Here is a 13,813-nt window from a genome sequence, read left to right on the forward strand (position 1 = left end):
TTGGATTATGGAAAATCATGGATGGAAACTAACACACTGATCGCCAGGGCTGGAGCCAAACCCATAACCATGGAGATGTGAAGTCACTTCGCCCCCAAGCCATCCCATAAACAATAAGATAACTAGTTCCACCATAGAGGGTGCCAGAAAGGGACATATCTAGAAATTCTGGCCCCCTGACAAAATGTCACCTTGCCCTAATTTGGGCTCCTATCAGGTGCTGGGCCCCCTGAATCTGCCAGGGCATCCATGCCCCTCTGACACTCCTGTTGCCCAGTCTTACATCTCATCATGCTTCTGGTACATATGTAGTGCTTCCACCATAACCCTGGTTCCCTTAGCACCAATAGTATAAATGATGAGTGTACAATTGCTGTGATATTTTGTTAAATCTTTCAGGACTTGTCTAGAGAAAGAAAGCTTGATAATAGTAAACATGCGTTATGTAAACTAAGTACCTTAATTTATTGAATGCATATGATTATGTGTGCCCTCTGGATTGGTAAATCAACAGGGTAAGTGCTTCATCCAGAACTAGTGTAGCAACAGCAGAGTAAGTGGAATGTATGCAGAAAATTAGGTCATAATTTTTTACACCTTTGCAGAGAATTACCAGAAACAATTGCGCAAAAATCATGAAGGCCAATGATATATCTGAAAAAAGAACAGTGATTGGGTTTCAGTTTACTGTTTTAATTTTCTGTTATTTAGAAAGTTCACAAAAAATCCTTCATCCTTGGTTTCCAGAATAGATTATTTTCACTCACCTATAGGTTAACATTAAGTTAATCAACAAAGGAACTTGGGGGCAAGAGTATTGTCTCTTGATGAGCCTTTCCTATCAAGGAAAGGTTATACTGATCTTGATGCACTTGCCTTAAAATGTATTGATTGTGTGAGCATCAAGGCTGTAAGTAGGTTGCAAGTATATCATATATCAGGCAGCTGATTATCTAAGCAAATAGAAAAATGTACTTGTGGTTAAACAGCTTCAGATTAAATTCTCTGGCAGAAAGCTGCAGTTTATCCCATGAGTAAGATACTTAATCCTTATTCTTTAATATAAAAGGGATGTAAGTTTGTCTCTATAAATAGGGAAACTGTATTGAGAATTAACTTTTCTTAAAAGTATAGCTTCCTAAGTTATAGATTAATGTATAGCCCTCCCACCCAACATAAAATTCCAAATGCAGTAAAGAGCCTGGTCAAAAGCGACTTTTCAAGCGTATCTGTCTCTCCACCAGAGGGTGTCTCTCTTGCTTTAAGAAGGACACTGCAGGTACGGCTAATGTAAAACTACTGAGGTAAAATGTTACATAAAAATGACTAAGTACCTTTCGTCATATTTTGGTGTTAATTGTACTATTGTGAAACACTTATTTTTACAGTGACCATGAAAATATAAAAATCGCAAAAACATTTAGAATACAGAAGTGTTAGATAGTCAATGACTGCATTTTCTTAACCATTCATTTGAAATGAATCACTTTATAGCTTGTGCAACCACTCAATATGCATTATTTCTTTCTTTCTTTCTTTCTTTCTTTCTTATTATTAATATTATTATTTAGGGTTGTATGATGGTTATTTTAATAAGTGATTAATCTTGTGTTTGGGCAGTGAACTATTCGATTAGCTGGGCCAAAGAAAGGGTTTAACAAAAAAGTGCAAATATCTAAAAAACATTGAAAATTATCTTTTAATTCATAGTTGTAATAAAAACTTGAAACAGTATAGAGAATATCTATTTAAAGGTACAAAGTGGCATAGAAATAAAGGTCTGCTGTCTCCACCACATTTTGTCATAGTAAATCGATTAAATTCACCCAGCGCAGGGGGTGTTCCTGGGGTGGGGGGGTGGGGGGGGTGGGGGAGGGGTGTGCACTGGTATAATATAGTTATCCAAAGGAACTTACACACTATGAATTTTATATATCATCTATCCACCCACCCGATATAACAATTTATGCAGTACAGGGTTACTACATTTTATATTCATTCACTTTCAAAAATGGTTTAGGATGCTGATTTTTTATCTGCAAATGAAATGGACTGGCGGAGAGGTAACCAGGCTATGAAAAGGCTGTCTCTCTGGGGGGTGAACGCGAGCTAACCCTACTTATCCTCTTGGAGATTATCTCCCACAGACATCATTATGTCCAGCATGACAGTGGAGGTTTGAACCAGAACCAAACTAAATATGAAGTGTTTCACAACAGGTTCTAAAACACCCCGGTGTTCACACTGCTGGGGCGACCAGTGGCAGGGAGGTGCAGACTGAGCCGACACACTGAGCTGCAGGAGATCCCCGCTGGCATTTTGATCTGTGCTGGACCCCCACCGCATTCCACCTAGTTCACATGCCTTCCCATTTTGCTCCCCACCATGCACCTGTATCATGCTATCGGTGCTGTCCTGATGACTCATTGAACATTCGATCAAAAATGGGTGCACGCATAGACTTTCATCAGACTTAAGTGGACCGCAGATCTTCGCTCCTGCTGAACTGCATGCCACTGAGATCCGTCTTACAGAGGAAAAAAACCTGAGGGTTCACAGTGCTGAGAGAACAACTTGTGAACTTTTAAATGGTCCCCAGGCATGACATGATCGTGCTTCGTTATACACTCTGTCCAGGCAGGATAATAGTTGCCGTTTGAATTGTTGCGTTGGACGGCCTTTAGCTTTGATTATGGCGCACATTTTTCATGGCATTGTTTCCACAAGTTCATGCAACATCTCTGCATTTAGTTTCATCCATATTTGCATCCATTTCTCACTGAGATCTTGTATTGACAAAGTGAGTTGAATCACTCCATGAAGTCTTCTTCAGCACATCTCAAAGACTTTCAATGGGGTTAAGGTCAAGACTCTGTGGTGGCCAATTCATGTGTGAAAATGATTCCTCATGCTCCTGAACCAATCTTTGAAAATTCGAGCCTGATGAATCTTGGCTTTCTCGCCCTGGAATATGCCCATGACATCAGGAAAGAAAAAATCCATTCATGATGGATGGAGGGGTAACCTGGCCAGTCAGTAGATTCAGGTAGCTAACTTCAATTTATTGCTGCATAACGTTGCTGAGCTGTAGTAATGATCCAGTCATTGGCCTTTAAGTATTTGCCGATTTAAATTCAAATGGTAACTTTTTTTTTAGGCTGGGCAGTGTATTATTATTATGTTGCTTTAGACAATGGATTAATTTAAAGAAAATTACATAGAATTTTGTTCTATTGCATGCCTTTGGTCCTGGGATAGATTCTGGACTCACTGTGGCCCTGCATTGTTGTTATGGAAAATCAATGGATGGATGGATGGAAGGATTTTATTCTATATATCACATATTTTTTACAGAAAGCATACAAGAGCAAGTTCTCTTCTCACACTTTGAGGATTACAATAGCAAGTAGAATTTACTGCTGCCCCCACCTGTGATCTGGCAATTTATAGAAGTGCTGTATGGGAAATATCACGACCCCACATGAGGACATTCTGTTTGGGTCATGCTTTCAAGTCTGCTCATCATTTTAGTGCAGAATGATTCATCATTATTCCATTTTTACCTTTTGGCCCCTTGACAGCCGAGAACCACAGCTAATCCTTATTTGATACGGATGTTAGTAGAGAAATGTCAAAATTCTTACTAATGGCGCAGCAGCATTGGGATCAAAGGGAGGAAATATTACATAAAGTGAACAGGACTGTGCCTTGGAATGTCAGGCAACTGTAACGTGACGAGCCCCAGGACCCCTTTTCATATGGAAAGAATTACAAGGGTATTAGACTCACAGCAGCATGAAGAAAGACACTTGCTTCTTAGTAGCTGTGCAGAACTAAAAAATTGTGGACTTATCCACTTGGTGAAGGCAGATATGGCATGAAGCCTCTCAAGCTGGCTTACTTTCCATCTGCCTGTCTCAGTATGATGCAAGAAATAATCTCTAAGGATCAGGAAAAGGAATATGGAGTTTGGGCTAGAGAGACAAGACAGGGTGGCAGTTTCACTGTACAGTTCCTTGGATTTTCTTAATTTAATCAATCTGCATGCCTGACTCAAAAAGCCAACTCCACCAAACGCTACCAAACGCTCCTATCACTGCCTTATTCTCTCGATTAATGCCAGTAAAACATCCTTTTGATCTCCTTTGATTCAGGGCAATATGCAGAAGAGACACACTCTTACAGTCTTGTTTAACCTCCATCTGGGATGTTCCTAGAAATTGCCCCCCTCCACCTGCCCAGTTTTAGAAATTCAAGGGCCCCCTGAATCTGCCCGGGTACCCATGCCCCTCTGGCACCCCTGACCTCCATTGATCCAGTTAAAACTTTATTACTCGTGTCCAGTTTCCAAATGGGGAGTGTTGCAGCCACCTTCTTCTGCGTTCCGTGTCCCCATTTGAGTCCTGATGCAATGTCCTGTCACTCTTAAACTCCAAAGCCCTTCCCATGGTGTTGATGAATTTCAAGTCGTTAAGACTGTGTCACCCAAGAAAAAGATTCTCAGATATGTCTGGCATTAGGACACCTCACCTCCCGATGTTACTGATATACTGGTATGTCAGTTTCTTCTGGGTGACTGTTAATAAGACAAATTACCCTGCTGGAATCACAAGATGTTTGTGTATCTTTGCCCTGTGGAAAGCAACAAAAGCTGCTAATCATGCATTAGAATCACATCAAAACCATTGCTGTTTAACACACAGAAGACACACAATGGTGCCTTTATAGTGTAAGTAATACGCATCTATATACCGCCATTCAATGTAAAAGTCACGTAGATGTAGATCCCTGCTCTTAAAGTCCTCTACACAACCCCTACTCCCTTTAGCCTGCTTCTCAGGCTTCTTTGTTGTTAAAAAAATCATGTTAAAATATCAGAAAAGAATGGTGATACTCTATTCATCACTGTGGTGCAATTTGTACTTGTGATAACCTTCTCTCCATGAGACACACAGACAGGTGAACGCAAGATTTGGGGTCACGGCACAGGGTTCGTCAGTGTCTAGCCCCCGCTAGAGAACCTGGGGTTAAAGGCCTTGCCCAGAAGCCCAACAGCAGCATCAATCAAACCACAGGATTTGAACTGGGAACCTTCTGATCATGGGCAAAGAGTTATAACCAGCTGTGTTGCACCCCACCCTGAAACACTGCATTGTACAGTGGCAGAAACACTGCACTGTACAGTGGCCTGCACCTCAAGGCCTGTACAGTAGGTCTTACTGTAGGTAAGGATTGCCCAACGCCATCATATTCACTGTGTAATTAAAACGAGTTTAAACTTTCACTCCTTCCACGGTCAATAAACGATTAATAACTGCTGATTGTTTTATGGGGGTCAACATTTTTTGCACTAATGTGAATTTACAGGCCATTAATCCCAAAGTTACTGCACTGCTCTGATGTGAAAAATAAAATTCATGTCCAAGAATATCATCTCAGGGAATTTATAGCATGTTCATCTCTATTCCTGTCCATCACTGTCTCCTTTCTCTCATTAACGTTTTCCTCCTCTCATTGACTCCCTTTCGTCGCATTACCTTAATCTCCCATGCCTCATATCCCTTTCCCTGTGTTTCGTTTTTGCTTTTCCTCTCACCATCCATCCCATTGAGCAGTGGGGGGGGGGGGGGGGCTGGGTGCTAAAAGAGCCACTTTGTGATTGACACCATACTCAGCTTTGCTCAAGTGCTCTTCCTGTAACTGAAGGGCTTCAGAGATCCTCGGTGAAATCCACCCATCTCTCGTCCAGCACCGTCACCCCCACGGTGCCCCATCCACTTAGAATCTTTGAAGTGGCCCTTGCACACATTAACCCTCCCAAAGTGGTTAGCTTCATCTGTTTGTCTGCCTCACTCATTATTATAGCTAATTAGGGCTTAATATATACATGCATATCAAAGAGCTTTCCTGTTCCAGTCCAAAACACAACTGATTATAAAAACAAAACATACAAATATAAAAAGGCAAGGTCCTATAGTTCACTTGAAGCATTTGTCCTGTTTCCTTGGCTGCTTATGCAGTATAACGGTGAACCAGAAGCCCGACCCAGCCAGGACACCCTGGGCATAGGACACCCTGGGCATAGGACACCCTGGGCATAGGACACCCTGGGCATAGGACACCCTGGGCATAGGACACCCTGGGCATAGGACACCCTGGACAGGATGCCACTCCATCACACTATGGGCACTTTTGAGGGGTTTACACTCCAGTTCAGCTGTTTGTAAATTGTGGGACAACAGACACATGGACCAATGGAGAAAAGCCTGGAGGTCTGAAATCAAACCAATGGGTCACTGTGCCACTCTTCAATTAAAACAAATCAAGTTAATAGTTAATACAAGTTAACTTTTTATGGAAGTTAAGGTTTACTAATGCAGTATTCTTCACTTGCTTCCAGTTACGGTGCTGTGTGCCACGAGGCACCTCAAGTATACTGTAGTTGTCTGGTCAAGTCATGACAAATCTGAAAAAATGGTATAGTATGTAGTCATTCTGATAACTGACACAATAGTTTGTGAAATTTAGGTATTAGAGGGAGAGGGCAATTCCTAAATTAATGCAAAAATAATGATATATAAGTTTGTAGTAGGTAAAGACCTCTTAACTAAAATAGCAAATATAATCTTCTCATTAGATATGGTAAGTTTTATTCTGCATGCTGATACTGCATTCTGATGGTAATTCTTACGGCATTCTGATATGTACTATATGTTTTTTTATTACTGATAAATGCAGTCTACCAAGTAAGTAATTAAGAACAATGGGCTACATTTTAGCTAGTCTGGAGAGTGTAGCTCTCGCCTTCTTTACTGCTTTTTATTAAAGCTGTTTATTTGCCTTCTTCTTTGCATGACTTGAGACAAATTCCTCAGTATTAACTGCAGCAAAAACAAGAAAGTGGAGTGTCTGTGTGTATGTACTTTGTTTTGGGAATGGGCTGGGGAGATAGTGTTTTTACAGCATGGTCGAGAACCTGGCTTTTGTAACGATCAGATTAAGCCCAAACTTTAAACAAAACCGGGGCGGCTGCAGCAAGTCACTGGGGACATGAGGGGAAGCAGAAGGCCCAGTAAAAGAATTAAAGCCCTGTAAATTTGGCATAAATTGAGGCAAGAGTGCGACCCTTCCTTGGCCTTTTAATTGCAGGATCACCTCTAATTACCATCCTTATCAGCCTAAGGGCCAATCTGTGGCACTATTACTGATCCTGATGCCTGTATCAGAGAACGACTGTGGGATCAACTAAAGAAACCATTAAACTCACTCATCGCAACTCATTACCAGAAAGGAGCAGGACAAAGAGGACCAGAGGGGGCAGCTTTTAACAGCATTTACTTGTGCTGTGATGAGCCATCCTTTTGTGTCATGGTCTGTGCTTCTTGGGAGACGCTCTAGCTGACCACATCCATGTATTCCATATGCCTTTAAAGAGCAAGGTTTTCTGCATATATATGCATGTTTGTGTGTGTGTGTGTGTGTGTGTATTGTAGTGCCAGTGAGATAGCGCCGCATAGCAGATCCTATTAACATTTCCCAGCATGCTTGCGAGCCTTGTATATAGCCCCTGTGTATGTCTTCTTCTAATTGCTTTCCTGTGGACCTGATTGTCTCGTGTGAGCTTATCTGTGTTTGTACTCGGTCTTTGCCTGATCCTCGCATGTCTCTTTGTAATGTCTAGTTACCCACCGTGTATGTGCCCTCAAACCGCCCCTGTCAGCCTGCTGGACCCTCATCCTGCTACAGCGTCTCGAACCAATGCAGCACGCCCTCAAGCCGCCCCTGCCAGCCCATCGGACCCCCATCCGAGGTGTCGGCGAAATGGGAGGGTGAGAGGGTCTGGGACTTCCACTGCTCACGGCCAATGAGGCCTCTTAGCTTGCTAATGGTGAATAGCCACTGCGCTACTGCCAGCGGCTGCAAGCTAAGCTGCAGAGGTGACACTGGTTGCCCGTGAGGAGGTGAGCCATACTATGGAGGCCCAGCTGCTTCCGGAGTATTGAGCGGTGCGCATGAGCCGGTCGAGCGACGGGTGCAGAGCGAGTAGGATGAGGAGCAGCTGCAGCAGGAAATGAATGAAAATTAACATTAAAGCTGATGAAAAAGCATGATTTTTGCACAAACGTGACCTTTTATACTAGGCATAAAAGACATAAAAATCTGGGCAACAGGTGCACCAACCTCAGCCATCCACAGCTAGCCCCTGATGACGAAATTTACTTCACTTATCGTCATCCACAACCGAAAGTGCATGCGGAAAAGTGAAGCGTGAATTGGCATTAACCATTCTCGTTAATCACTTCAAAGCTGCTTTTCCAAGTTCTAGAAGACAGGGCTTCAATTGATGAGCTGCTCCCTTAAAATATCCAGTAAAAATAGGTATAATTGTTGCTTTGGATAAAAATATCTATCGCTTCTCTATGACACTTGCCTTTCGATCACAACATTGTTAGATGATGCTCATCTCCTACCTAGACAACTGCAATTCCCTTCAAACTGGCCTTCTGGAATGTGAAGCAAAAGCACATAATAGAGAAAGAAATGGTCATACAGGTTAAGGAAATCAATTATTTCTGTTAACACAAACTGGATGACACTTTCCAGCTAAAGAATAAACAGGATGTAGTGCTATGCACTGTCAATGAAACTGTTTGCAAAGACCATGACCATGTCACACCCTTGTTTTATTTCCCACGCCTGTCCCATTGGCTAGTGCCCCTGCCCCCACTCCGATCCACACCCCCCCCAAAACTAATGCTATCAGCCAAGGTCACTGTTGTTTGCGTCCTGTCAGCCTTCTATAAACTCTCACTCAAGGTGGACCAACATCATCAGCATCGCTATTTGCTACTGTGGTCTGCATGGTCAGCTTTGCTGACCTCATGACAAGCATACTTTGCACATGATGGCCTTTATGTCTGGCAGGGACAGGCTGACTCCTAGCCAAACCTCCCATGGTCTTCAAGGGTAAACAGGAGATATAGCGTCAAAGTCCTTGACTCGCGGCTATGACGTCATCTGTCTCTACATCTATGTAAGAGATACTTAGTTTACAACAGCTCATTAAATGTTCAGGAATAATGGGCAAAGTATAAACCTGAGCTGTACATGGATAAAATGATCCTGTCCAGTGACTGTGAAGCAAACATCTAACTGTGGGCCTGATGAAAAACAGGCTGACTTAGTGTAGATGAGAAAGGGAAAATGAGGACACTGCTTATATTGCTCAGATGTGTAATTATCTTCCCATATGTGAACTGTCTGGTTTAAGAGCAGTATATCATTCCATAAAGACTTCATTAAAGACCCCAGTACACATTGACCCCTCATGTCAACAAGCCTTACTTCTCAATTTTTGATTGCCAGATCAAGGGATTATATATTCTAATCCTTCACCAACAGTTCCATCCTCTTGACCTGACTAGAGCTGCATTAACAAACAATCCAGCCCAGCACATGACCTTCTCCCAGAGGTCACATAAACATTAATCCCAATTTCCCAGTATTTCCGCCTCCCTCCTCCCTAGGACTCACAACAGGTTAATTAGAGGAGGTGCATATACAGTATATGGCATGCATGCTGCATGACACCTTACATGAGTGCTAGAACAAAACAATGCTGTTGGATAAAACTCAAACCCAAAGTCTTAAAGTACAATGGAAGCTTATATTAAAATGTTAATATTTAATTATTCGCTGTATGGATACATGCTTCAATTTACATGTGTTATGATTACGTTTAGTATAATATAAAAAGTTATTGGGTAATAATTTGGTCTACATGTCTAAATATGTATAAAAAATTAAACTCTGAAAATTGCTTTCTAAAACTTATAACAATAACTTTACAAAATGTGTTTTTGCCTCCCAGTTTTGAGTCTTTTATGCCTAGAAATTTTGCATATACTCTATGTCAAAATATGTGTAACTCAGTCCATTATGATGAATGGTAAAGTCAATATGTTCTTTTACATATTAAAATAATAATCTGTGACTACCTCTCCAGGCATGGCAGTTTCCCTCTATCCATTTCCTGTACCCAAGGTATTGGGGTTCCAGAGTCTATCCCAGAAGATATGGGCAAAAGGCAGGCAATAGTGCATGATGGGGCATCAACCCATTGCAGGGAAAACACATACACCACTCACACACACAATTTACACCTATGGACAACTTGGCAACTCCAATTCACCTTTTTTGGACAATTTACCTTTTTGGGGGAAAGTGGAGAACCTGGAGGAAACCCCATAATGACATGGGGAGAACATGCAAAGTGCTGGGGCAGAGACTCAAACCCTGATACCTGATGCAACAGAGCTAACCATCATTTCAAATATGGAAGTTGTACAATACTGGAACAGGGCATTTGTCATGAGGCTGAAGCAGGTGTGTTAAATTAGGGCTGCACCTAAGCTCTGCAGAGTGGGAGATCTCCAGGAGCAGGAATGAACAGCCCTGACTTAAGTGCCTGTATTTTTTGTTGGGCAACTATTGTTTGACATAATGTCTGTGTTCGTCCATGAATCTGCAACAAGGTGGGGATTAGTCCTTGTTGGTTGCAATCTGTTACTCCTTGTGTGTTTGTGGGCATGTGTGGGTGAGTGTGAGGGAGGCGAAAGGTGTTCAGCATCACTGCCTCTCCTTTTCCACGTTTGGAATACCTAACCAAGCGGAATATCTCATTCTTGTAAGACACTTTGCAAAATAACATTTTACAAGACCTTATTATTGTTTGTAGCGGGAGTTGAGTGCTGTAGTCCTTAAGCGAATCATCTAACAGTTAATGAAGGCATGTAAAGGAACTCCTTGAAAAAATAATGACCTGGATAAAATAACAATTAAGGATAGCTGGAAACCAATACACTATGTAAGCCTATGTGATGCCCAGTTCTGACCAAAAATCCATGGAAATATCTCTGCTTTTGCGGTCAATCTTCAATCAGATATTAACTTTATGTTCTTCTTATTACTTTCTGGCCAGAATCTTCAGGGGTGATCAACCAAGAATAAATAAACATAAATAGACATCTGTGCCTGGTGCCCATCTGCCATGGAGCATAAGTATTCTTACAAACAACAACCACTATGACAACCATTGGTTTACAGATTGATTGCAGTCTGCATTAAAAATTACTATGAAATCACTGACCAGGATATTTGATTTTGGGGGGGGGGCTGTGGTGATGCTGTGGTTAGCACTGTTGCCTCACACCTCTGGGACCAGGGTTTGGCCATGGCTCCCTGTGTGTGGAGTTTGCATGTTCTCCCCGTGTCATCGTGGGGTTTCTTCTGGGCACTCCAGGTTCCCCCAGCAGTGCAAAAATCAAAAATCAATAAAATGATTAGATAGATAGATAGATAGATAGATAGATAGATAGATAGATAGATAGAGTGTGTGAGTGTGCCCTGTCATGGGTTGGTGCCCCATCCTGCCTTGTGTCCATAGGCTCTGGCCTTCCTGCGATCATGAATAGATAAGCAGGTATAGAAAACGGATGGAGATATTTGATTGATACTCTGTTTTAAAAAAAAAAACACCTCTGATATGAATAATGCTCCATCAAGTTAAAGATGGATCCATAGTCGGGTTGCTATTGCAGCACTTAGGTTGCCAGTAGACATAATGGCATGCATAGGGAGAACACTCATCACTTGGATTTACAGTGCAAGCCTGGGAGAACAGCCAGTGTCACTTGGCTGGAGATCTTTATTGCCACCAGGGCATAAAACAGAGGGTCCACTGGTGATCACACTCCCTGAGGTCTTCTGAGCGAACACAGCAGCAGATGTATAGGGAGCTAATTGCAATGACATTGTCAGCACTGCGTGCTCAGTTCTCCAGGGAATTTTTTTCTTTTTCAGAAACACTGAGAACTGGTATGACAGGAGAAGCAGACAGACACCAAGCAGTTTACCCACAGGGAGAGCTCCATCTGGTGTGGGAATGCAAGCCTAGAAACGCAGCTTGGCAGATAATTTGGGAAATCAGTGAATCAGTAATGAATCGCTACATATAACAATCACAACTGTGCACCTATGCTGTACCTGCTTGTTCTATTCTGGTCTGTTAAACATGTTAATAAATTACAATGATACATTACAATGCAATTCTGTGTATAGAATGTTTATCCCTCATGTCATTTAGCTCCACTTTACCCATGGACAAGATTACCATGTAACCTCTGGTGATGGATACTGGTGACATGATGTTCCCTACCTGCCTTAATTTAATGGCTGGATTATGTGTCAACATTTTGATGGACCCACCTTGTTCAGCATGGGCTAAACCTGGTTACATTTAAATCCTCTCCACCTATTCTTGCTGTCCTGAATCTGGGTCACAATTGTGCATCAGTTAGGATATCCCTTAAGGAACAAAATGAAGGTAGGGTTGGTAGTAAAGGAAGAGAGCTGGACCCAAATGTGCATGGATTCGAGGCCCAGGTGGTACCATACTGCAGAACCACTGATCATAGATCTGTTCTAAGGTATGCATGGGTTGAGTGAGCAGTTGAATGTTGTTCTGGGCAAACAATCTGTTATGCAGCAACATTAGTTACCAAACAGTTACTCTTGAAACCACAAAAGGAGCAGTGGAAAATCATTCCTGTTGCACAGTCAATTTAATCCTCAAACAAAGCCCTGCATGAGGCAATAAAAGCCCCCCAGTGGGCGATTAACTTCCACTAATTGTTTTATAATGGTAATCCACCAGAACAATGTCTTAAGCCTATCAGACCACAATGAAAGCCCATTTCATTGCTTGATGTGGTTCATCGAGACTTCCACAAACGAAGCCCAAAGCATTATTCCCTACATATTTTGACAAAAACAGAAACTGAAACAGAACTGATGCCCTGTTGATTGAATGCATGCAAACATCCATCCATCTTCTGTACCTGCTTGTTCTGTTCAGGGTCACAGGGGTTGGGAGCCTAGGCAGGGAATAACCCATGACTGGGGCACCAACCCATCGCAGGGCACACACACCATTCACACCAGTGGACCATTTGGTGATTCCAATTCCCCTGAAGCGGGGAAACCTGAGTACCTGGATGAAACCCCATGATGACATGGGGAGAACATGCAAACTCCACATTCATGGAGCCAGGGTGGAGACTTGAGTTGTGGTCCTAGAGGTGTGAGGTAACAGTGCACCAACGTGCCACCCCACATGAAAAATATATACTATGTATATGACGTACTATACAGATTGACTGTATTTTTACACATTGACTAGATTTAATGTCTTAATTTTTTTTGGCTATAACCTGTAAGCAAATTTATTTGCACACTCTAAGTTAATCTGATATCTCTAATAAAAGAGATGCTGAACATGAAGATGTTGTTTTTTGGAGAAACAATAACAAACGTGTATTGTCTTGATGTATAGCAGACTGTGTGTTACTGTTACTATTCCACAAATAATTTTTATTGATATGAGCCAAGCATTGTAAATGGTCATTTATTTCCATTCCTTCCACATTTCAAGTCATCAATTTCAGGTCAGACTCTCTAAAGCAAGGAAGCAATAACTCAATAAATAATGTGAATATTAATACTGTATATTTATATGGACACACATTTAAAATAAAGCCAGCATTTACAGGAAATTTACAGGCAGGCTTGTGATCAGAAGCAGGACAGTTCACTGTGATGATCCCTGGTCCCTCCTAATGGACACATTCAACCTCATATATGTATTTATGTACCATTGATCAGGTTTGGCTTTAAAACAATGCAAAAAATATAGAATTGATCTCTGTTCTGTTACACAGAGTCCATCCATCCATCCATCCATCCATCCATTCAT

General features: G+C 41.8%; 1 long non-coding RNA gene across 1 annotated transcript in view; it reads left to right on the forward strand.

Annotated features, from left to right (window-relative positions):
• Positions 1-11,849, forward strand: part of LOC111839830 (uncharacterized) — a 33,022-nt gene extending 21,173 nt beyond the window's left edge. The window contains exon 3 of the long non-coding RNA XR_002837198.2: positions 7,682-11,849. This is a non-coding gene — a long non-coding RNA (uncharacterized lncRNA). The remainder of the gene's footprint in view (positions 1-7,681) is intronic.
• The last annotated feature ends 1,964 nt before the right edge of the window (positions 11,850-13,813 follow it).

This window comes from Paramormyrops kingsleyae, chromosome 8 (assembly GCF_048594095.1).
Source record: "Paramormyrops kingsleyae isolate MSU_618 chromosome 8, PKINGS_0.4, whole genome shotgun sequence".
Lineage (NCBI taxonomy): Eukaryota > Metazoa > Chordata > Actinopteri > Osteoglossiformes > Mormyridae > Paramormyrops > Paramormyrops kingsleyae.